General features: G+C 41.3%; 1 pseudogene; it reads left to right on the top strand.

Moving 5' to 3' along the window:
• Positions 1-1590: 1590 nt before the first annotated feature.
• On the top strand, positions 1591-26126 carry LOC120564293 (annotated as a pseudogene).

Genomic DNA, 26126 nt, shown 5'->3' on the forward strand with positions numbered 1-26126 from the left:
ACAAGCCTACTTTCCCAAAGAAGATTTGCACTTTTTCACAAATGGAGATGTTTACCGTGTGTGCGCGGTGCGTGCCAGGGCTAGCATCGCTAATCATAGCTTACATCAACTTTTACTAGCAGTGATTTTAAATGGATTTCTCCAAATAGCATGCCAAACTTTACCTGTTGAGTAGAAACTTCGCGACTGAGGCATCAGTGGGAAGCCCAACCTGTGCTTTTAGCGCACGCCAGCGTGTGAAATATTCTCCCAAAAACACTCCGGTCTTGTTTCTTTCTTCAGATGCCTTTCTCTTCTTGTCATACAATTCCTAGACACTTTTTCTCTTGCGACCCTCTGACATTTTGAAAAAACACGGTAAGAACGGCAAGCTTCAATGAATGGCTGAAACCGTAGCTCACTACCTATGCTCACCACACATATACACCTGAAAGTGCGCATGCGCAGAAAGCGAAAACTACCTAGGGACGAGCACGTACGACGGCCTTACGTAAACATATCACCAGAATGATTGACAACTAGGAGGACCAATAGTCTTGATGATCCACCCGGAAAAAGAAAATCCTCCATAATACCTTTAAGTCAGTTAAGTTGCAGGCTTATTACACAGAGATGGGGGCGGGGATCGGAAGGAAGGTCTTCCATGGGTGATGTTGTCAGCCCAGGAGTTTGTGCAAAAGAACACTAATTCAGCCCAAGTGACCTTGTTTTCGGTCACACAGCACGTGTTACCTATCAGTCCTTGAGGATGATTTGGAAATAGTTGATCCCTCCAAAAAAAATTGATTCTGAAACAGACAGAGGAGCCAGTGTTATCAGGCAGCTGCTATGATCATGTCATTAATGCATACATAGACTTAAACTATTAGTCTGCCTGGGATATGTTTTGATTTAGTGCAGTTATGTAGGTCAGTGGCCAGAATGTGACCAGTCTCAATTTACACAGCAAGCTTGAAATTTAACCACAGTAGTGGGAGCAGCAAGTTGGTGGACTGTGGAGTCATCACTTCCCCCTTTCTCTCTTGATGCTGCGCAACGTGTCTGTGTGTGCATGTTACATGTGTATGTTAATTAAGAAAGCAAAGGAGAGAAACGCAACATTAAATGACAGCAAAAACACAATAAAGACTAAATAAAACAAAAATGGAGTTGAATATTTGGGTCCAGTCCTAATAATGTCAATTCATTGATTCATTCATCTACCAAAATCCATTTGATTTGATATTTTTGGAATGCTTCTGATGGCAAATATTGATATATAAGATTAAAATAGATTTACTAATCACAAAGCATTCAATTTTACATTTTCTGAAATTGCTTGACAGTCCTATTTTCAATTTTATTAATTTTCTGTTCTTTAAACTGTTAAATGAAGAGTTCAAGAGCATACAATAAACTTAAATAGAATTAATCAGTAAGCAAAAATCAAGACCTGGCCATATCAACAGAAACCTGATGCATCAGATGATATATAATTACAACATATATCTGCCTATCTGCAATACCACATTTGGTATGCATACCACATTTAACTTTTAGGGTGTCATCAAAACATTCAATATAAAGGCTACTTGTGGACACAGTGTGTGACACAGAAGACCTGGGAGTTCCTGCTTGTGGTTGCGGCTATGTTCTCATCAGCTTGAGATCATTTGAAACATTTATTGATTGCATCTTGTTTTTACACCTACTCTAACAACAAGAACAGGACCTTTTAAAAAGGATTGGTGAATACTGTTGACAAAGAGGAGGTCAGTAAGGACAACTTTAAATGTTTAAATTTTCTTCATCATTGAGTGTCTAAACAAGAGGTTAGTATTTATTCTTAGTAACAATAAGTCTGAAAAATGTTAGTCACTTTGAAGTCAAAGCCTACCTGTAACGATACCCAGACATGGTTCCAGTGTGGATATGTTTTGTATTCAGCTAAATTTTAAATGCTGTTTAATTATGTAATATAATAAATTACATGGACTTAAAAACATTAGTCTAAGATGGAAGTTCCTTTGTAATTATCTAACAGACATCAGCCGCCACCATGAGTACGGACGCAGAGATGGCCACTTATGGCAAAGCTGCCATTTACCTTCGTAAGCCAGAAAGGGAGAGAATTGAGGCTCAAACTGCACCATTTGATGCCAAGAGTGCCTGCTACGTGGCCGATGTCAAGGAGCTGTACTTGAAGGGAAAAATCCTCAAGAAAGATGGTGACAAAGTAACCGTCGAAACCCTGGACACTAAGGAGGTTGGTATCAAGTCAGTCAGACTCAACCGGCAATTCAATATGATTAGTTCTCATTGTGATAAATGTCCTATTCCAGGAGAGGGTAGTGAAAGAAGCTGACGTCTATCCAATGAACCCTCCCAAGTATGACAAGATTGAGGACATGGCCATGATGACCCATCTCAATGAAGCCTCTGTGCTGTATAACCTCAAAGAGCGTTATGCAGCATGGATGATCTACGTAAGACAATCTGCCTAATGAGAAAAGAGAACTATTGCAAATTGCTATACTTATAGGAAACATAGAGTTAACTGTTGAATCTCTATGATCACTTTCAGACCTACTCTGGGTTGTTCTGTGCTACTGTGAACCCCTACAAGTGGCTCCCAGTGTACGATGCTGAATGTGTAAGTGCCTATAGAGGCAAGAAGCGTATGGAGGCTCCACCCCATATCTTCTCTGTCTCTGACAACGCTTTTCAGTTCATGCAAACTGGTAAGTTATTACCATAACAATGTGGAATTTATCAGTATATGACATTTCTGTTGCAGTAAAGCATAGTTAATCATTTTGTTTTTGCTTTAACAGATAGGGAGAACCAGTCTGTCTTGATCACGTAAGTTTGTTACATCTACATTTGTTGACTTTGTTTAAAATAGTCAAATATCTTGATCAAATACTTAAACGTCTGTGTCTATACCTAGTGGAGAATCTGGTGCTGGAAAGACTGTGAACACCAAGCGTGTCATCCAGTACTTTGCAACAATCGCAGTTGGTGGACCGAAGAAGGACGACGGAAAGGTATGTTACTGTATGATTATAATTCAGGGTTCTTCTGCTCTAGAATATTTTTCAAGGGAGAAAAATAGTCATTTTCTGACTGTAATTCTAAACCTGGATTATAGGGGTCCCTAGAGGATCAGATTATTGCAGCCAATCCCCTGCTGGAAGCCTATGGTAACGCCAAAACTATTAGGAATGACAACTCTTCTCGTTTTGTAAGTATGGAACAATTTCTGCATATTAGAGAGGTCTTGTCACAGATTGCAATTATAGAGGGACATTAAAAATCCTTTGTTCCAAACAGGGTAAATTCATCAGAATTCATTTCGGCGCAACTGGCAAACTGGCTAGTGCTGATATTGAGACATGTAAGTAATAATACTCAAAGTACATACAAACGACTGGAATTGAGGATTGGTCAGACTGTAATTTATGAACAATATTTGTAGATTTGCTGGAGAAGTCCAGAGTGACATACCAGCTTTCTGATGAAAGAGGCTACCACATCTTCTTCCAGATGATGACCGGCCACATCCCTGAGATACTTGGTAAGAAGATTGAGGGGATGCACATTGTTTAACCTGTTTTCATATGAAACAAATGTTCTGACATTTTCACCCTTTTTTCATCTCCAGATATGGCACTCATCACCACCAACCCCTACGACTTTCCCATGTGTAGCATGGGTCAGATCACTGTGGCCAGCATTGATGACAAAGTTGAGCTGGAAGCCACTGATGTGAGTGATCTTCACTTCAAAATATTTTAATGTACTTTTTTTCCATTTAATGCAAGTGCATTCTTCTAAAGTTAATATGTTTTGTGTCTACCTCCTTTGAACTTAGAATGCCATTGATATCCTGGGCTTCAGCAATGAAGAGAAAGTAGCCATCTACAGAATGACTGGTGCTGTGCTCCACCATGGTAACATGAAGTTCAAGCAGAAACAGCGTGAGGAGCAGGCTGAGCCTGATGGCACAGAGGGTGAGTACTGAATGGGAGTTCAGAGTGAATAGCTTGGAAACAACAGTAAGGAAGTCCTTAATCACACTGGTGTCTGTTTACATCATGATGGAAATCTCTGAACTATTTTCAGAGGCTGACAAGGTTGCTTACTTGCTGGGTCTGAACTCCGCTGACATGCTCAAGGCTCTGTGCTTTCCCAGAGTGAAGGTCGGAAATGAGTATGTCACCAAGGGACAGACTGTACCTCAGGTAAACATGAATCATCAATATCCTACTATTTAAACAGATTAGTTATGTTAGTTCTACTAAAACAAAAATCAGCTATAGATTTGTTATGATGTTTACGTGTGAAAAATATAGAATATGTTACAATTTTAAATCAGTGTACCCAGAAATAACTTACAAGGCACTTAAAACTCAACTGTAAACATTCCTGACAGAGAAAGTTAACTGTTAACATTGTGGCAGCTGTGGCTCAGGTGGTAGAGTGGTCGCCTACCAATCGGAAGGTTGTTGGTTTGATCCCTGGCCCTGCAGTCCCGTGTTCATGACTTTGGCATCACACTGAACCCTAAATTGCTTCTGATGCTATGCCATGGATGTGTGAATGTTTGTCTGATATGCAGGTGTCACCTTGTATGGCAGCCTCAGCCACAGTGTATGAATGGTTCATGTAATATGTGAAAAGAGGCCATTTAGATTGCAGATTTTGATTTTTCCTCACAAAATTATTAATCGTTACCTTTTGACTAGGCCTAGTTCTAACACTACCAACACCAACATTCCAAGTCAGAGAAAGGGTGACAAGTAAGGAAAGCCACTTTGTCTGGGACCCAAGTCTTTTTTATTTCAGAGCTTTCAGGCTTTACCAACATATTACGTTCGACCTTCTGCGTGGTAAATTTACAGCTCACAGCAACCTAATACAAAATGGGCTTTTGTTTGACATCTTTTGTCGGCAAAATAAATTGATATGTACATATATTTTATTGAGTTTCCTCTTAGTTAAATGCTGAGTCCATTTACCTGCGGTGACATCTTTCGTACATTCAGGTCCCCACCGCTCAACTGGATAACCGGACTCACTCACACAGATTCCTGCCTTTATTAGAGAGATTAGAAGAAATACCATTAATAAATACCAATGATTTTACAAAAAAGACTCATTAAATCCCATTCTTTCTTTTAATTCAGGTGATGAACTCAGTGCCCGGCCCTGGCCAAGGCTATCTATGAGAGGATGTTCTTGTGGATGGTCATCTCAATAACCAGATGTTGGACACTAAACAATCAAGACAGTTCTACATTGGTGTCCTGGATATTGCTGGTTTTGAAATCTTTGACGTAAGCTTCATTTCAGAAGCTGATACTTTTCATAACAGAATCATTGTTAATGCCCCGCAGAAATTATACTGATGAATTGTCCCCTCACAGTTCAACACCTTGGAACAGCTGTGCATCAACTTCACCAATGAGAAACTGCAACAGTTTTTCAACCACACCATGTTTGTCCTGGAGCAAGAGGAGTACAAGAAGGAGGGTATTGTCTGGGCATTCATTGACTTTGGCATGGACTTGGCTGCCTGCATTGAGCTCATTGAAAAGGTAATCACTTCATTTGGTGATAATATATAATTGTTCTTTTTGATTGTATGTGTCACCTGATGACATCTAATCAACTAATACTGTATTTCTCTCCACTTTTTCAAGCCCATGGGTATCTTCTCCATCCTTGAAGAGGAGTGCATGTTCCCCAAAGGCCTCAGACACATCCTTCAAGAACAAGCTGTATGACCAGCATCTTGGCAAAAAAAAACATTTGCAGAAGCCTAAGCCCCCAAGAAAGGCAAGATTGAGGCCCACTTCTCCCTGGTGCACTACGCTGGTACTGTGGACTACAATATCACTGGCTGGCTGGACAAGAACAAGGATCCACTGAATGACCTCGTCTGTCAGCTGTACCAGAAATCCCCAGTGAAACTGCTGGCTATCTGCTTCCCTGCCGTCGTTGAGGGTATCATAGTAACTGCAGTAAACTAAAACATGTTTTTAGGTTACACTGTATATTTTCAGCTAACTGTAGAATGTGTTCATGTACATTTTATTTGTTATTCTAACAAAAGACGCTTCACTTAAAAATCCTTAACAGATACTACCAAGAAGGGAGGCAAGAAGAAGGGTGGTTCTATGCAGACTGTGTCTTCACAGTTTAGGGTAAGGCTTAACATAGCAAACTTATCTTATACTGTATATATATCTCGGTTTATGCTCAAACTCACAATTGATTACATGTCATGATAAGACTCCCCATTTTGGATCTACAGGAGAACTTGGGGAAGCTGATGACTAACTTGAGGAGCACCCATCCTCACTTTGTGCGCTGCCTGATTCCCAATGAAACAAAGACTCCAGGTATATAGAGAACACAATCTTAAGAGATTCTTTAGGGAGTGGTTTTGTTTTGTTAATATTGTTTATTTAATTGTTTGCTGCTTTGACTAATAAACTATTAAGTCAAAGAAGTAATTAAGAAATTAATTTTCTACAGGTCTCATGGAGAACTTCCTGGTCATCCACCAGCTCAGGTGTAACGGTGTGCTAGAGGGTATCAGAATCTGCAGAAAAGGTTTCCCCAGCAGAATCCTCTATGCTGACTTCAAGCAGAGGTATCAATCGATATTTTAAGAGAATTTTGATACAGATTATTAAAAGAAAATGCTCCCACTGACCATTAACTCTCTCATAAAAAGGTACAAGGTGCTGAATGCCAGTGTCATCCCCGAGGGCCAGTTCATTGACAACAAGAAGGCTTCAGAGAAGCTGCTTGGGTCAATTGATATTCCACATGATGAGTACAAATTCGGACACACAAAGGTAAAGACCTCACTTTCTTTATTTTACTGTAGAATAATGACCAAAGAGGTTAGGCTGTTCAGTCCAGTGTGTTTGCTTGTTTTTTACAATTAACTATATATGTATTAAATGATATCTGTTAATAATAAAGGAGAAAATCTAAAAAGTACTTAACGTGATTGTAGAGTTTGGTGCTAAGAAATAAGTGATTTATTTTAAGTATAGAGGCAAAGTAGCCTGTAAGCGAAAATGCTTTAGGGCCCTATTTTAACGATCTGAAACGCAAGTATCAAACGTGAAACGCAAGTAGCTTTGTGGGTGGATCTCCGGCGCTGTTGCTATTATACCGGCGGGATAAATGAGTCTTGCGCCCGACGCAAATCTAAAATGGGTTGGTCTGAAGTAGCTAGGTGTGGTTTGAGCGTAACGTGAAAATAACCAATCAGAGCGTCATCTCACATTCCCTTTAAGAGCAGGCGCGCTTGTTCCATGGCGGATTGCTATTATAACGGCGGATTTGCCTGGCGCACGCCAGCGGGAGCTGTCCGAGATGCGGCAAAGTAATAAATGCCCGTCTTGGCCGGGTGGCGATGTTGCTGCGGCCTCTCGGGCACATCTTCCCAAGTCTGGAGAGGATTGCTGCAGCCATGGAGCGTGGGCCTCCAAACGGACCACTTGCAGCTGTTGTGCCCCTTCCTCCTCAACCCCACTCCATCTCCGTCCACCCGCTCCACCAGGAGCACATCGAGTGTCCAATGCCACCGTAGTTCAACATCACATCTCCTTAAATCCTTTAATATTTCCTTATTTATGTCATCAACACATCAATGATTCATGGAAATGAACACAACAAGCCACAAAGAATGCTGCGACTTCTTTGAGAGAAAATTTTATATATACAAAAAAACCAAAACTTTTTCCCCTAAAATACATCTGATCAAACCAAACACAAAAAACCCCCACCTTGTTTTCTGAAACTGCAAAATAGCATTAGGGAACTTTATCGCCGGAACACGCCCCGTTTTCGCTGAACCCCCCGAAAGCAATACATTCCCCTAATTTACCGACGCGAGTCTGTGGAGGGAAAAGTCGGCTGTTCATCGGGTGCAAAATAGGAATGATACATGCGTCGTTGTACAAAGGCAATTGCGCTTGAGTGCAAGATAGGGCCCATAATGTTTGACAGGGTGCACGAATTAACTATCTGAGTTCATCCTCCATTCAGTTTTATTTTTGTTTGATCAGGTGTTCTTCAAGGCCGGTCTTCTGGGTGTCCTTGAGGAGATGAGAGATGAAAAACTGTCATCTCTGGTCACCATGACTCAGGCTTTGGCCCGTGGTTATGTCATGAGAAAGGAGTTTGTGAAGATGACGGAGCGGAGGCATGTTGAAAACAGCTCATTCTGAATCATGGTATAAAAAATCACTAACAATATTGTCCATAACAGCTACTTCTTGTCCTCAGGGAAGCCATATATACTATCCAGTACAATATCCGCTCATTCATGAATGTCAAACACTGGCCATGGATGAAGGTGTACTACAAGATCAAGCCTCTGCTGAAGACTGCTGAAACTGAAAAGGAGCTGGCAAGTATGAAGGAGAACTATGATAAGATGAAAACTGACTTGGCTACTGCCCTGGCCAAGAAGAAGGAACTGGAGGAGAAGATGGTGTCCCTTATGCAGGAGAAGAATGATCTGCAGCTGCAAGTAGCATCTGTAAGTACACATCGACAGACAGTTGTGCTTTTCATGTTTTTCAAAGTGGATGTGCTAACATCTATCTTTATAATATTAACTAGGAATCTGAAAATCTGAATGATGCTGAGGAGAGATGTGAGGGACTTATCAAGAGTAAGATTCAGATGGAGGCCAAACTCAAAGAGACAACTGAGAGACTGGAGGATGAAGAGGAAATCAATGCTGAGCTCACTGCCAAGAAGAGAAAGCTGGAGGATGAATGCTCTGAGCTCAAGAAGGATATTGATGACCTGGAGCTTACCTTGGCCAAAGTGGAAAAAGAAAAACATGCCACAGAGAACAAGGTTCGTAAATAATAATCTGTCTATCAGATCAAGTAAAATTATAATTAAGATCTTTCTTGCACATTTAGGTGAAGAATCTGACAGAGGAGATGGCCTCTCAAGATGAGAGCATTGCTAAGCTGACTAAGGAAAAGAAAGCCCTTCAGGAGGCTCATCAGCAGACTCTTGATGACCTGCAGGCAGAGGAAGACAAAGTCAACACTCTGACCAAGGCCAAGACCAAGCTTGAGCAGCAAGTGGATGATGTAAGTTTACAAAGTCTCTTGGATTGGCAAAGCAGGATTCTTCTTGAATGTGATGATTAAAAACTCATCTTATTTCTTAGCTTGAGGGTTCTCTGGAGCAAGAGAAGAAGCTCCGTATGGACCTTGAGAGATCCAAGAGAAAGCTTGAGGGTGATCTGAAACTGGCCCAGGAATCCATCATGGATCTTGAGAATGAGAAGCAGCAGTCTGATGAGAAGATCAAAAAGTAACAGTTTTAGAATTTGTACAACAAGAGCTCTTTAAAAAAAAATTGCGGTCAACTGCATTAAATCTGTACTTTATAATTCTCACAGGAAGGACTTTGAAATCAGTCAGCTCCTTAGCAAAGTTGAAGATGAGCAGTCACTGGGTGCTCAGCTTCAGAAGAAGATCAAGGAGCTCCAGGTGACATATGGTTTTACAGAAACCATTCCTGCAAATGTTTCCAATTTGTTAATTAAAAGTAAAAATGCAGTGAAAGATCTTATATCTATATTCAACAGGCTCGTATTGAGGAACTGGAGGAGGAGATTGAGGCTGAGCGTGCTGCTCGTGCCAAGGTTGAGAAGCAGAGAGCTGACCTCTCCAGGGAACTTGAGGAGATCAGTGAGAGGCTGGAGGAGGCTGGTGGTGCCACTGCTTCTCAGATTGAGATGAACAAGAAGCGTGAAGCTGAGTTCCAGAAGCTCCGTCGTGATCTTGAGGAGTCCACTCTGCAGCATGAAGCCACTGCTGCTGCTCTTCGCAAGAAGCAAGCTGACAGTGTTGCTGAGCTGGGAGAGCAGATCGACAACCTCCAGCGTGTAAAGCAGAAGCTTGAGAAGGAAAAGAGTGAATACAAGATGGAGATTGATGACCTTTCCAGCAACATGGAGAATGTTGCTAAAGCAAAGGTAAACAATGCATTACATGCTATTACCCAAATTAGTACAGTAATAAAAAAACATTAATATTATAGATAACATTTGATCGCTGATCTCATCTCTATTTACTCATTAGGGAAATCTTGAAAAGATGTGCCGTACTCTAGAGGACCAACTCAGCGAACTGAAGACCAAGAATGATGAAAATGTCCGTCAAATCAATGACACAAGTGCACAGAGAGCACGTCTCCTGACAGAAAATGGTATCTACAAGCTATCAGTTAATGATGTGTTGTGTATGTTATTAAGAAACATGATATAAACTAATGTATCGTGACATCTTTCACACAAGGTGAGTTCAGCCGTCAAGTTGAAGAGAAAGAAGCTCTTGTCTCCCAGCTGACCAGAGGCAAACAGGCATTCACACAACAGCTTGAGGAGCTGAAAAGACATGTTGAAGAGGAGGTTAAGGTAAGAAACATTTAAGTAAGTGTGTATTGGTATTATTCATTTGGGATTCAGGAATTTTGTAAATTCAATCATATGTCTTAAATCAGGCTAAGAATGCTCTTGCCCATGGACTGCAATCAGCCCGCCATGACTGTGATCTGCTGAGGGAGCAGTTTGAGGAGGAGCAAGAGGCCAAGGCTGAGCTACAGCGTGGAATGTCCAAGGCCAACAGTGAGGTGGCTCAGTGGAGATCTAAGTATGAAACTGATGCTATCCAGCGCACTGAGGAGCTTGAGGAATCCAAGTGAGTAACATTCAAACAATTCAATGGCCAGTCTATGATTTGAGCATAACTCAACTTTGGAGCAAACATTTTACAGCTCTCCCTTATGATGTTCATATAGATCTTTAAAAACCTAACTAACCATTAATAACAATACTAGACTGATCATAAATTGCCCACCCACCCTTTCCAAAACTCGCTTCCGTAAGAACATTAGGCTTAAAAATTACAACAATGCAACACTCAAAATATAAGATCTCACCTTGCAGACTCTTGTTACTAAGGCTTCAGGTAACTTCATAGTTTTCTGTGGGAAACAAATCTTACCTTTTTCAAACAGGAAAAAGCTGGCTCAGCGTCTTCAGGAGGCTGAGGAGCAGATTGAGGCAGTAAATTCCAAGTGTGCTTCTCTTGAGAAAACCAAACAGAGGCTCCAGAGTGAGGTGGAGGACCTCATGATTGATGTGGAGAGGGCCAATGGGCTGGCTGCCAACCTGGACAAGAAGCAGAGGAACTTTGACAAGGTAGCATTGTTTGCTTTGTGCGGCCAAGCCATACAAACAATGAAAGATATATTTATTTGTCTTCCCATTGCTACATAACCAACTGAACAGTATAAATGGTGTTATTCAGGTGTTGGCAGAGTGGAAACAGAAGTACGAGGAGGGTCAAGCAGAGCTCGAGGGAGCACAGAAGGAGACTCGTTCACTCAGCACTGAGCTGTTCAAGATGAAGAACTCTTATGAGGAATCTTTGGATCAGCTGGAGACCATGAAGCGTGAAAACAAGAACCTGCAACGTGAGTTCTACATTATGTAACAGTTACATTGTATTCACCACATGTATTTCTTGTATGTGTTAGAATAAAGTGTTTATATTTTACATTCTAAGGCTTAACAATATAAAACGTGTATCTCTCTGCAGAGGAGATCTCAGATCTGACTGAACAGATTGGTGAGACTGGCAAGAGTATCCATGAGCTGGAGAAGTCCAAGAAGCAGGTGGAGACCGAAAAGTCTGAGATCCAGACGGCTCTTGAAGAGGCTGAGGTACGTTTTTTCTGGGGACATCTGCTGAGAAAAATCCCAATCATGGACAAATATACATTAAAAGGTTTAAAGGCAGAGATCAACATTTTATTATTTGATATCATCAGGGAACTCTGGAACATGAAGAGTCTAAGATCCTGCGTGTCCAGCTGGAGCTCAACCAGATTAAGGGTGAGGTGGACAGGAAGCTGGCAGAGAAAGATGAGGAGATGGAGCAGATCAAGAGGAACAGCCAGAGGGTGATTGACTCCATGCAGAGCAATCTGGATTCTGAGGTCAGGAGCAGAAACGATGCCCTGAGAATCAAGAAGAAGATGGAGGGAGACCTGAATGAGATTCAGCTGAGCCACGCTTAACGCCAGGCTGCTGAGTCCCAGAAGCAGCTGAGGAATGCAGGCACAGCTGAAGGTATTGTTAGACACAGAGCTGTTTCACAGACTATGATCAGTGCAGGTACATTGTGGCATTCATGTGAATACTTTCCTGATATTTTTCACTAGGATGCACAACTGCACCTTTGAGATGATGCTGTCAGAGCACAGGAGGAGTTCAAGGAACAAGCTGCTATGGTGGATCGCAGAAATGGTCTGATGGTAGCTGAAACTGAGGAACTTAGAGTTGCTCTGGAACAGACGGAGAGAGTCGCAGAAACTGCTGAGCAGGAGCTGGTGGATGCCAGTGAGCTTGTTGACTTCTGCACTCAGGTGAATGAGCCCAATCATTTCTTTCAATAAATAAAATATCTAATGACATTTTAAATAACATGAAACCACTTTATGTGATGACACAAAAGTGCCTAAATCTTTTTGTATTTTGTCATGCTTCTTGAACCCAAGAAGAAGCAGTCTGACCTGGTCCAGGTCCAGAGGAAGTGGATGACACTGTTCAGGAAGCAAGGAATGCAGGAGGAGAAGAAGGCCATCACTGATGTAGGCTTACATTTCATTTGAGCTATAATGTCAATTCATTGGATTCATTCATCTACCACAAAAATCCATTTGATTTGATATTTTTGAATGCTTCTGATGGCAAATATTGATATATAAGATTAATATATCAATTCAATCACAAAGCATTCAATTTTTACATTTTCTGAAATTGCTTGACAGTCCTATTTTCAATTCTATTTATTTTCTGTTTCAAACCGTTAAATGAAGGTTCAAAGAGCATACACAAACTTAAATAGAATTAATCAGTAAAGCAAAAATCAAGACCTGGCCATATCAACAGAAACCTGAAGAACAGATGATATATATATATATATATATGTGTATTCGTAATACCACATTTGGTATGCATACCACACATTTAACTTTTAGGGTACAATAAACATTCAATATAAAGGCTACTTGTAACACAGTGTGTGACACAGAAGACCTGGGAGTTCCTAGTTGTGGTTACAAGATGTTCTCATCAGCTTGAGATAATTTGAAACGTTCATTGAGTGCATCTTGTTTTTACACCTACTCTAACAACAAGAACAGGACCTTTTAAAAAGGATTGGTGAATACTATTGACAAAGAGGAGGTCAGGTAAGGACAACTTTAAATGTTTAAATTTTCTTCATCATTGAGTGTCTTAACAGGAGGTTAGTATTTATTCTTAGTAACAATAAGTCTGAAAAATTTTAATCACTTTGAAGTCAAAGCCTACCTGTAACGATACCCAGACATGGTTCCAGTGTGGATATGTTTTGCAATCAGCTACATTTTAAATGCTGTTTAATTATGTAATATAATAAATTACATGGACTTAAAAACATTAGTCTAAGATGGAAGTTCCTTTGTAATTATCTAACAGACATCAGCCGCCACCATGAGTACGGACGCAGAGATGGCCACTTATGGCAAAGCTGCCATTTACCTTCGTAAGCCAGAAAGGGAGAGAATTGAGGCTCAAACTGCACCATTTGATGCCAAGAGTGCCTGCTACGTGGCCGATGTCAAGGAGCTGTACTTGAAGGGAAAAATCCTCAAGAAAGATGGTGACAAAGTAACCGTCGAAACCCTGGACACTAAGGAGGTTGGTATCAAGTCAGTCAGACTCAACCGGCAATTCAATATGATTAGTTCTCATCGTGACAAATGTCCTATTCCAGGAGAGGGTAGTGAAAGAAGCTGACGTCTATCCAATGAACCCTCCCAAGTATGACAAGATTGAGGACATGGCCATGATGACCCATCTCAATGAAGCCTCTGTGCTGTATAACCTCAAAGAGCGTTATGCAGCATGGATGATCTACGTAAGACAATCTGCCTAATGAGAAAAGAGAACTATTGCAAATCGCTATACTTATAGGAAACATAGAGTTAACTGTTGAATCTCTATGATCACTTTCAGACCTACTCTGGGTTGTTCTGTGCTACTGTGAACCCCTACAAGTGGCTCCCAGTGTACGATGCTGAATGTGTAAGTGCCTATAGAGGCAAGAAGCGTATGGAGGCTCCACCCCATATCTTCTCTGTCTCTGACAACGCTTTTCAGTTCATGCAAACTGGTAAGTTATTACCATAACAATGTGGAATTTATCAGTATATGACATTTCTGTTGCAGTAAAGCATAGTTAATCATTTTGTTTTTGCTTTAACAGATAGGGAGAACCAGTCTGTCTTGATCACGTAAGTTTGTTACATCTACATTTGTTGACTTTGTTTAAAATAGTCAAATATCTTGATCAAATACTTAAAAGTCTGTGTCTATACCTAGTGGAGAATCTGGTGCTGGAAAGACTGTGAACACCAAGCGTGTCATCCAGTACTTTGCAACAATCGCAGTTGGTGGACCGAAGAAGGACGACGGAAAGGTATGTTACTGTATGATTATAATTCAGGGTTCTTCTGCTGTAGAATATTTTTCAAGGGAGAAAAATAGTCATTTTCTGACTGTAATTCTAAACCTGGATTATAGGGGTCCCTAGAGGATCAGATTATTGCAGCCAATCCCCTGCTGGAAGCCTATGGTAACGCCAAAACTATTAGGAATGACAACTCTTCTCGTTTTGTAAGTATGGAACAATTTCTGCATATTAGAGAGGTCTTGTCACAGATTGCAATTATAGAGGGACATTAAAAATCCTTTGTTCCAAACAGGGTAAATTCATCAGAATTCATTTCGGCGCAACTGGCAAACTGGCTAGTGCTGATATTGAGACATGTAAGTAATAATACTCATAGTACATACAAACGACTGGAATTGAGGATTGGCCAGACTGTAATTTATGAACAATATTTGTAGATCTGCTGGAGAAGTCCAGAGTGACATACCAGCTTTCTGATGAAAGAGGCTACCACATCTTCTTCCAGATGATGACCGGCCACATCCCTGAGATACTTGGTAAGAAGATTGAGAGGATGCACATGGTTTAACCTGTTTTCATATGAAACAAATGTTCTGACATTTCCACCCTTTTTTCATCTCCAGATATGGCACTCATCACCACCAACCCCTACGACTTCCCCATGTGTAGCATGGGTCAGATCACTGTGGCCAGCATTGATGACAAAGTTGAGCTGGAAGCCACTGATGTGAGTGATCTTCACTTCAAAATATTTGTATGTACTTTTTTTCCATTTAATGCAAGTGCATTCTTCTAAAGTTAATATGTTTTGTGTCGACCTCCTTTGAACTCAGAATGCCATTGATATCCTGGGCTTCAGCAATGAAGAGAAAGTAGCCATCTACAGGATGACTGGTGCTGTGCTCCACCATGGTAACATGAAGTTCAAGCAGAAGCAGCGTGAGGAGCAGGCTGAGCCTGATGGCACAGAGGGTGAGTAATGAATGGGAGCTCAGAGTGAATAGCTTGGAAACAACAGTAAGGAAGTTCTTAATCACACTGGTGTCTGTTTACATCATGATGGAAATCTCTGAACTATTTTCAGAGGCTGACAAGGTTGCTTACTTGCTGGGTCTGAACTCCGCTGACATGCTCAAGGCTCTGTGCTTTCCCAGAGTGAAGGTCGGAAATGAGTATGTCACCAAGGGACAGACTGTACCTCAGGTAAACATGAATCATCAATATCCTACTATTTAAACAGATTAGTTATGTTAGTTCTACTAAAACAAAAATCAGCTATAGATTTGTTATGATGTTTACGTGTGAAAAATATAGAATATGTTACAATTTTAAATCAGTGTACCCAGAAATAACTTACAAGGCACTTAAAACTCAACTGTAAACATTCCTGACAGAGAAAGTTAACTGTTAACATTGTGGCAGCTGTGGCTCAGGTGGTAGAGTGGTCGCCTACCAATCGGAAGGTTGTTGGTTTGATCCCTGGCCCTGCAGTCCCGTGTTCATGACTTTGGCATCACACTGAACCCTAAATTGCTTCTGATGCTATGCCATGGATGTGTGAATGTTTGTCTGATATGCAGGTGTCACCTTGTATGGCAGCCTCAGCCACAGTGTATGAATGGTTCATGTAATATGTGAAAGTGCTTTGAGTAGTCATTAAGACTAGAAAAGCACTATATAAATAGAGGCCATTTAGATTGCAGATTTTGATTTTTCCTCACAAAATTATTAATCGTTACCTTTTGACTAGGCCTAGTTCTAACACTACCAACACCAACATTCCAAGTCAGAGAAAGGGTGACAAGTAAGGAAAGCCACTTTGTCTGGGACCCAAGTCTTTTTTATTTCAGAGCTTTCAGGCTTTACCAACATATTACGTTCGACCTTCTGCGTGGTAAATTTACAGCTCACAGCAACCTAATACAAAATGGGCTTTTGTTTGACATCTTTTGTCGGCAAAATAAATTGATATGTACGATATTTTATTGAGTTTCCTCTTAGTTAAATGCTGAGTCCATTTACCTGCGTGTGACATCTTTCGTACATTCAGGTCCCCACGTTCAACTGGATAACCGGACTCACTCACACAGATTCCTGCCTTTATTAGAGAGATTAGAAGAAATACCATTAATAAATACCAATGATTTTACAAAAAGACTCATTAAATCCCATTCTTTCTTTTAATTCAGGTGATGAACTCAGTGCCTGCCCTGGCCAAGGCTATCTATGAGAGGATGTTCTTGTGGATGGTCATTCGTATTAACCAGATGTTGGACACTAAACAATCAAGACAGTTCTACATTGGTGTCCTGGATATTGCTGGTTTTGAAATCTTTGACGTAAGCTTCATTTCAGAAGCTGATACTTTTCATAACAGAATCATTGTTAATGCCCTGCGAGAAATTATACTGATGAATTGTCCCCTCACAGTTCAACACCTTGGAACAGCTGTGCATCAACTTCACCAATGAGAAACTGCAACAGTTTTTCAACCACACCATGTTTGTCCTGGAGCAAGAGGAGTACAAGAAGGAGGGTATTGTCTGGGCATTCATTGACTTTGGCATGGACTTGGCTGCCTGCATTGAGCTCATTGAAAAGGTAATCACTTCATTTGGTGATAATATATAATTGTTCTTTTTGGATTGTATGTGTCACCTGATGACATCTAATCAACTAATACTGTATTTCTCTCCACTTTTTTCAAGCCCATGGGTATCTTCTCCATCCTTGAAGAGGAGTGCATGTTCCCCAAGGCCTCAGACACATCCTTCAAGAACAAGCTGTATGACCAGCATCTTGGCAAAAACAAAGCATTTGAGAAGCCTAAGCCCCCCAAGAAAGGCAAGATTGAGGCCCACTTCTCCCTGGTGCACTACGCTGGTACTGTGGACTACAATATCACTGGCTGGCTGGACAAGAACAAGGATCCACTGAATGACTCCGTCTGTCAGCTGTACCAGAAATCCCCAGTGAAACTGCTGGCTATCTGCTTCCCTGCCGTCGTTGAGGGTATCATAGTAACTGCAGTAAACTAAAACATGTTTTTAGGTTACACTGTATATTTTCAGCTAACTGTAGAATGTGTTCATGTACATTTTATTTGTTATTCTAACAAAAGACGTCTACTTAAAATCCTTAACAGATACTACCAAGAAGGGAGGCAAGAAGAAGGGTGGTTCTATGCAGACTGTGTCTTCACAGTTTAGGGTAAGGCTTAACATAGCAAACTTATCTTATACTGTATATATATCTCGGTTTATGCTCAAACTCACAATTGATTACATGTCATGATAAGACTCCCCATTTTGGATCTACAGGAGAACTTGGGGAAGCTGATGACTAACTTGAGGAGCACCCATCCTCACTTTGTGCGCTGCCTGATTCCCAATGAAACAAAGACTCCAGGTATATAGAGAACACAATCTTAAGAGATTCTTTAGGGAGTGGTTTTGTTTTGTTAATATTGTTTATTTAATTGTTTGCTGCTTTGACTAATAAACTATTATGTCAAAGAAGTAATTAAGAAATTAATTTTCTACAGGTCTCATGGAGAACTTCCTGGTCATCCACCAGCTCAGGTGTAACGGTGTGCTGGAGGGTATCAGAATCTGCAGAAAAGGTTTCCCCAGCAGAATCCTCTATGCTGACTTCAAGCAGAGGTATCAATCGATATTTTAAGAGAATTTTGATACAGATTATTAAAAGAAAATGCTCCCACTGACCATTAACTCTCTCATAAAAAGGTACAAGGTGCTGAATGCCAGTGTCATCCCCGAGGGCCAGTTCATTGACAACAAGAAGGCTTCAGAGAAGCTGCTTGGGTCAATTGATATTCCACATGATGAGTACAAATTCGGACACACAAAGGTAAAGACCTCACTTTCTTTATTTTACTGTAGAATAATGACCAAAGAGGTTAGGCTGTTCAGTCCAGTGTGTTTGCTTGTTTTTTTACAATTAACTATATATGTATTAAATGATATCTGTTAATAATAAAGGAGAAAATCTAAAAAGTACATAACGTGATTGTAGAGTTTGGTGCTAAGAAATAAGTGATTTATTTTAAGTATAGAGGCAAAGTAGCCTGCATGTGGCCATTTATAAAACACATGTAGGGTAAGCGAAAATGCTTTAGGGCCCTATTTTAACGATCTGAAACACAAGTATCAAACGTGAAACGCAAGTAGCTTTGTGGGCGGATCTCCGGCGCTGTTGCTATTATACCGGCGGGATAAATGAGTCTTGCGCCCGCAAATCTAAAATGGGTTGGTCTGAAGTAGCTAGGTGTGGTTTGGGCGTAACGTCAAAATAACCAATCAGAGCGTCATCTCACATTCCCTTTAAGAGCAGACGCGCTTGTTCCATGGCGGATTGCTATTATAACGGCGGATTTGCCTGGCGCACGCCAGCGGGAGCTGTCCGAGATGCGGCAAAGTAATAAATGCCCGTCTTGGCCGGGTGGCGATGTTGCTGCGGCCTCTCGGGCGCATCTTCCCAAGTCTGGAGAGGATTGCTGCAGCCATGGAGCGTGGGCCTCCAAACGCACCACCTGCACCTGTTGTGCCCCTTCCTCCTCAACCCCACTCCATCTCCGTCCACCCCACATTGAGTGTCCAATGCCACCGTAGTTCAACATCACATCTCCTTAAATCCTTCAATATTTCCTCATTTATGTCATCAACACATCCATGATTCATGGAAATGTTGTGTAAAACACAACAAGCCACAAAGAATGCTGCGACTTTTTGAGGACTGTACTGTAAATGCCTCCTGATCTATCCAAACACCTAAAGCGCATTTTCAGTAATATTTTTCTTTTTCACGCTACATTATGGCCAAGCATGCGCCCCTAAAATAGCATCTGAATAACGCGCAACTGACTTTAGACTAGGTTTTTCCTGGTCAGTGGCGGAATTGTTTTCTGAAACTGCAAAATAGCATCAGGGAACTTTTGCGCCGGAACACGCCTGCTCTTTTCGCTGAACCGCCCCCGAGCGCAAATACATTCCCTAATTTACCGACGTGAGTCTGTGGAGGGAAAAGTCCGCTGTGCATCGGGTGCAAAATAGGAATGATACATGCGTCGTTGTACAAAGGCAATTGCGCTGAGTGCAAGATAGGGCCCATAATGTTTGACAGGGTGTGACGAATTCACTATCTGAGTTCATCCTCCATTCAGTTTTATTTTTTGTTTGATCAGGTGTTCTTCAAGGCCGGTCTTCTGGGTGTCCTTGAGGAGATGAGAGATGAAAAACTGTCATCTCTGGTCACCATGACTCAGGCTTTGGCCCGTGGTTATGTCATGAGAAAGGAGTTTGTGAAGATGACGGAGCGGAGGCATGTTGAAAACAGCTCATTCTGAATCATGGTATAAAAAATCACTAACAATATTGTCCATAACAGCTACTTCTTGTCCTCAGGGAAGCCATATATACTATCCAGTACAATATCCGCTCATTCATGAATGTCAAACACTGGCCATGGATGAAGGTGTACTACAAGATCAAGCCTCTGCTGAAGACTGCTGAAACTGAGAAGGAGCTGGCAAGTATGAAGGAGAACTATGATAAGATGAAAACTGACTTGGCTGCTGCCCTGGCCAAGAAGAAGGAACTGGAGGAGAAGATGGTGTCCCTTATGCAGGAGAAGAATGATCTGCAGCTGCAAGTAGCATCTGTAAGTACACATCGATAGACAGTTGTGCTTTTCATGTTTTTCAAAGTGGATGTGCTAACATCTATCTTTATAAAATTAATTAGGAATCAGAAAATCTGAATGATGCTGAAGAGAGATGTGAGGGACTTATCAAGAGTAAGATTCAGATGGAGGCCAAACTCAAAGAGACAACTGAGAGACTGGAGGATGAAGAGGAAATCAATGCTGAGCTCACTGCCAAGAAGAGAAAGCTGGAGGATGAATGCTCTGAGCTCAAGAAGGATATTGATGACCTGGAGCTTACCTTGGCCAAAGTGGAAAAAGAGAAACATGCCACAGAGAACAAGGTTCGTAAATAATAATCTGTCCATCAGATCAAGTAAAATTATAATTATGATCGTTTAAAGACAAGATCTTTCTTGCACACTTAGGTTAAGAACCTGACAGAGGAGATGGCCTCTCAAGATGAAAGCATTGCTAAGCTGACTAAGGAAAAGAAAGCCCTTCAGGAGGCTCATCAGCAGACTCTTGATGACCTGCAGGCAGAGGAAGACAAAGTCAACACTCTGACCAAGGCCAAGACCAAGCTTGAGCAGCAAGTGGATGATGTAAGTTTACAAAGTCTCTTGGATTGGCAAAGCAAGACTCTTCTTATTGAATGTGATGATTAAAAACTCATCTTATTTCTTAGCTTGAAGGTTCTCTGGAGCAAGAGAAGAAGCTCCGTATGGACCTTGAGAGATCCAAGAGAAAGCTTGAGGGTGATCTGAAACTGGCCCAGGAATCCATCATGGATCTTGAGAATGAGAAGCAGCAGTCTGATGAGAAGATCAAAAAGTAACAGTTTTAGAATTTGTACGAGAAGAGCTCTTTAAAAAAATTGTGGTCAACTGCATTAAATCTGTACTTTATCTATAATTCTCATAGGAAGGACTTTGAAATCAGTCAGCTCCTTAGCAAAGTTGAAGATGAGCAGTCACTGGGTGCTCAGCTTCAGAAGAAGATCAAGGAGCTCCAGGTGACATATGGTTTTACAGAAACCATTCCTGCAAATATTTCCAATTTCTGTATTAAAAGTAAGCATGTGCTGAAAGACCGTAAATCTATATTAAACAGGCTCGTATTGAGGAACTGGAGGAGGAGATTGAGGCTGAGCGTGCTGCTCGTGCCAAGGTTGAGAAGCAGAGAGCTGACCTCTCCAGGGAACTTGAGGAGATCAGTGAGAGGCTGGAGGAGGCCGGTGGTGCCACTGCTTCTCAGATTGAGATGAACAAGAAGCGGGAAGCCGAGTTCCAGAAGCTCCGTCGTGATCTTGAGGAGTCCACTCTGCAGCATGAAGCCACTGCTGCTGCTCTTCGCAAGAAGCAAGCTGACAGCGTTGCTGAGCTGGGAGAGCAGATCGACAACCTCCAGCGTGTAAAGCAGAAGCTTGAGAAGGAAAAGAGTGAATACAAGATGGAGATTGATGACCTCTCCAGCAACATGGAGAATGTTGCTAAAGCAAAGGTAAACAATGCATTACATGCTCTTACCCAAATTAGTACAGTAATAAAAAAAAGCTTAATATTATAGATAAAATCTTATCACTGATCTCATCTCTTTTTACTCATTAGGGAAATCTTGAAAAGATGTGCCGTACTCTAGAGGACCAACTCAGCGAACTGAAGACCAAGAATGATGAAAATGTCCGTCAAATCAATGACACAAGTGCACAGAGAGCACGTCTCCTGACAGAAAATGGTATCTACAAGCTATCAGTTAATGATGTGTTGTGTATGTTATTAAGAAACATGATATAAACTAATGTATCGTGACATCTTTCACACAAGGTGAGTTCAGCCGTCAAGTTGAAGAGAAAGAAGCTCTTGTCTCCCAGCTGACCAGAGGCAAACAGGCATTCACACAACAGATTGAGGAGCTGAAAAGACATGTTGAAGAGGAGGTTAAGGTAAGAAACATTTAAGTAAGTGTGTATTGGTATTATTCGTTTGGGATTCAGGAATTTTGTAAATTCAATCATATGTCTGAAACCAGGCTAAGAATGCTCTTGCCCATGGACTGCAATCAGCCCGCCATGACTGTGATCTGCTGAGGGAGCAGTTTGAGGAGGAGCAAGAGGCCAAGGCTGAGCTGCAGCGTGGAATGTCCAAGGCCAACAGTGAGGTGGCTCAATGGAGATCTAAGTATGAAACTGATGCTATCCAGCGCACTGAGGAGCTTGAGGAATCCAAGTGAGTAACATTCAAACAATTCAATGGCCAGTGTATGATTTTAGCATAACTCAACTTTGGAGCAAACATTTTACAACTCTGCCTTCATATGTTCATCTAGATCTTAAAAAACATAACTAGCCATTAATAACAACATAGGCTGATCATAAATTGCCCATCCCCCCCTTTCATTTAATCTATAAGTTGGAAATACTCACTACCCTAAGAATATTAAGGCTTCCTTCTTACCTTTTTCAAACAGGAAAAAGCTGGCTCAGCGTCTTCAGGAGGCTGAGGAGCAGATTGAGGCGGTTAATTCCAAGTGCGCTTCTCTTGAGAAAACCAAACAGAGGCTCCAGAGTGAAGTGGAGGACCTCATGATTGATGTGGAGAGGGCCAATGGGCTGGCTGCCAACCTGGACAAGAAGCAGAGGAACTTTGACAAGGTAGCATTGTTTACTTTGTGCGGCCAAGCCATACAAACAATGAAAGATATATATATATATATGTATATATATATATATATATATATATATATATATATATATATATATATTTATTTGTCTTCCCATTGCTACATAACTAACTGAACAGTATAAATTGTGTTATTCAGGTGTTGGCAGAGTGGAAACAGAAGTACGAGGAGGGTCAGGCAGAGCTCGAGGGAGCACAGAAGGAGACTCGTTCACTCAGCACTGAGCTGTTCAAGATGAAGAACTCTTATGAGGAATCTTTGGATCAGCTGGAGACCATGAAGCGTGAAAACAAGAACCTGCAACGTGAGTTCTACATCATGTGACAGTTACATTGTATTCAACACATGTATTTCTTGCTTCATGTGTTAGAATAAAGTGTTTATATTTTACATTCTAAGGCTTAACAATATAAAACACGTGTATCTCTCTGCAGAGGAGATCTCAGATTTGACTGAACAGATTGGTGAGACTGGCAAGAGTATCCATGAGCTGGAGAAGTCCAAGAAGCAGGTGGAGACCGAAAAGTCTGAGATCCAGACAGCACTTGAAGAGGCTGAGGTACGTTTTTTCTGGGGACATCTTCTGAGAAAAATCCCAATCATGGACAAATATACTTTAAAAGTTTTAAAGGCAAAGATCAACATTTTATTATTTGATATCATCAGGGAACTCTGGAAAGAGTCAAAGATCCTGCGTGTCCAGCTGGAGCTCAACCAGATTAAGGGTGAGGTGGACAGGAAGCTGGCAGAGAAAGATGAGGAGATGGAGCAGATCAAGAGGAACAGCCAGAGGGTGATTGACTCCATGCAGAGCAATCTGGATTCTGAGGTCAGGAGCAGAAACGATGCCCTGAGAATCAAGAAGAAGATGGAGGGAGACCTGAATGAGATGGAGATTCAGCTGAGCCATGCCAATCGCCAGGCTGCTGAGTCCCAGAAGCAGCTGAGAAATGTGCAGGCACAGCTGAAGGTATTGTTAGACACAGAGCTATGAGACTATGATCAGTGCAGGTAAAGTACATTGTGGCATTCATGTGAATACTTTCCTGATATTTTTTCACTAGGATGCACAACTGCACCTTGATGATGCTGTCAGAGCACAGGAGGAGTTCAAGGAACAAGCTGCTATGGTGGATCGCAGAAATGGTCTGATGGTAGCTGAAATCGAGGAACTTAGAGTTGCTCTGGAACAGACGGAGAGAAGTCGCAAAACTGCTGAGCAGGAGCTGGTGGATGCCAGTGAGCGTGTTGGACTTCTGCACTCTCAGGTGAATGAGCCCAATTATGTCTTCAATAATTAAAAAATCTAATGACATTTTAAATAACATGAAAATCAGGCATGTGATGACAAAAGGGCGTAAATCTTTTTTTGTATTTTAGAACACAAGCCTTCTGAACTCCAAGAAGAAGCTTGAGTCTGACCTGGTCCAGGTCCAGAGTGAAGTGGATGACACTGTTCAGGAAGCAAGGAATGCAGAGGAGAAGGCCAAGAAGGCCATCACTGATGTAGGTTTACATTTCACTTGTTCTTAATTCAACTCCAGTGTGTTTTTTTACATATAAGGGGATACTGGCGGTCAGAGGCGCCGGTGTGATGCTTGAACCCCAGCCAGGGCGAGCGGGCAATGAATGCGGGTTCAGCAGCCGCTATGGCACAGTCGAAGAGACCATAGAAGATATGGAGGAAGCTAATAACAGAAAAGTGACCAAGCAAGAGATAATCTTGTATGGGCTTCTTGAAATTTCGGGAGTAACGTTAATAGTCTGCAAGACTATTAACTATTAACAGCAAGAGCTTGCCATCTTGCTGTTGGACTAGTAACGTTAAGTACTGTGTCTTGTGCATTTAACGTTACTTGATGTTTGGCTGTGTTTGCAAGGTTTGGGACTCGCTAGTTTTTGATCATAAGTAATGTTATCATAACAAATGTATGTGTACCGCTATCCATATTTACGACAGCAGTGAATTGCACTTTGAAACTGTAAGGGCACCAAAAAAATTATTATTACGGAATGTTGCTTTAATGCAGGATAACTACTGCTCCAACCGGCTTATTCTTTGTTATGGTGCTGGAAGCATCAATAATTCCAAATTGATAGAAGAAATATTCTACACACTGCCTCCATTGCAGGGATTTAATAGTGTGGATATCTCTTTTACCAAGATAATTCTTAGTAACATTTTATGCTGCCTCCTCTAGGCTGCTATGATGGCTGAGGAGCTGAAGAAGGAGCAGGATACCAGCTCCCACCTGGAGAGGATGAAGAAGAACCTGGAGGTCACTGTTAAGGACATGCAGCACCGCCTGGATGAGGCTGAGAACCTGGCCATGAAGGGTGGCAAGAAGCAGCTCCAGAAACTTGAGTCCAGGGTAAGAAAGAAAGAAAGAATTTCCAGAGCTGAACTTATAAAAAAAAAAATATGTATTCTTATTGCCTTATTGTTCACTGAAGGTGCGTGAACTGGAGGCAGAGGTTGAAGCTGAGCAGAGACGCGGAGGAGATGCCATTAAGGGTGTCCGCAAATATGAGAGGAGAGTGAAGGAGCTCACCTATCAGGTACAGTCACATTGATAGTTAACATACAAATCAACTTAACATACTTTACAAAAACATTTATTTACTTTTAAATACACTTTAACAGACTGAGGAGGACAAGAAAAACGTTGCCAGGCTGCAGGATCTAGTTGACAAGTTGCAGCTCAAGGTCAAGGCCTACAAGAGGCAGGCTGAGGAAGCGGTAAGGACACTAATAGAAAGTTTACACAACACGAAAATTCTGATACTGGTGGCATTTATTTCACGCGAAGAATACCTTTGGTGTTAAAGGAGATTCAAAAATGACAATCTCTATGGTTTTTTTTAGGAGGAGCAGGCCAACACTCATCTGTCCAAGTGCAGAAAGGTGCAGAATGAGCTGGAGGAGGCTGAGGAGCGCGCTGATATCGCAGAGTCCCAGGTCAACAAGTTGAGAGCAAAGAGCCGTGACTCTGGCAAGGTAAACATACAATTCAAATTTTAACTTTAATTTAAAAAAAATTATCTGACAGAAAGTTACTGTCAGTTACATCTTTTTGAAATTAAGTTGATTAAACCTTTTTTTATTTGTTTTTTTAGGGTAAAGAGGCAGCTGAATAAAGGAAAACTGCCTAATCAGCTGTTTCTAATCATATAATATGATGTAAGATATGCTGTACAAATAAATGTTTTCCTTGTCAGTTT

The sequence above is a fragment of the Perca fluviatilis genome, chromosome 8 (assembly GCF_010015445.1).
Source record: "Perca fluviatilis chromosome 8, GENO_Pfluv_1.0, whole genome shotgun sequence".
Lineage (NCBI taxonomy): Eukaryota > Metazoa > Chordata > Actinopteri > Perciformes > Percidae > Perca > Perca fluviatilis.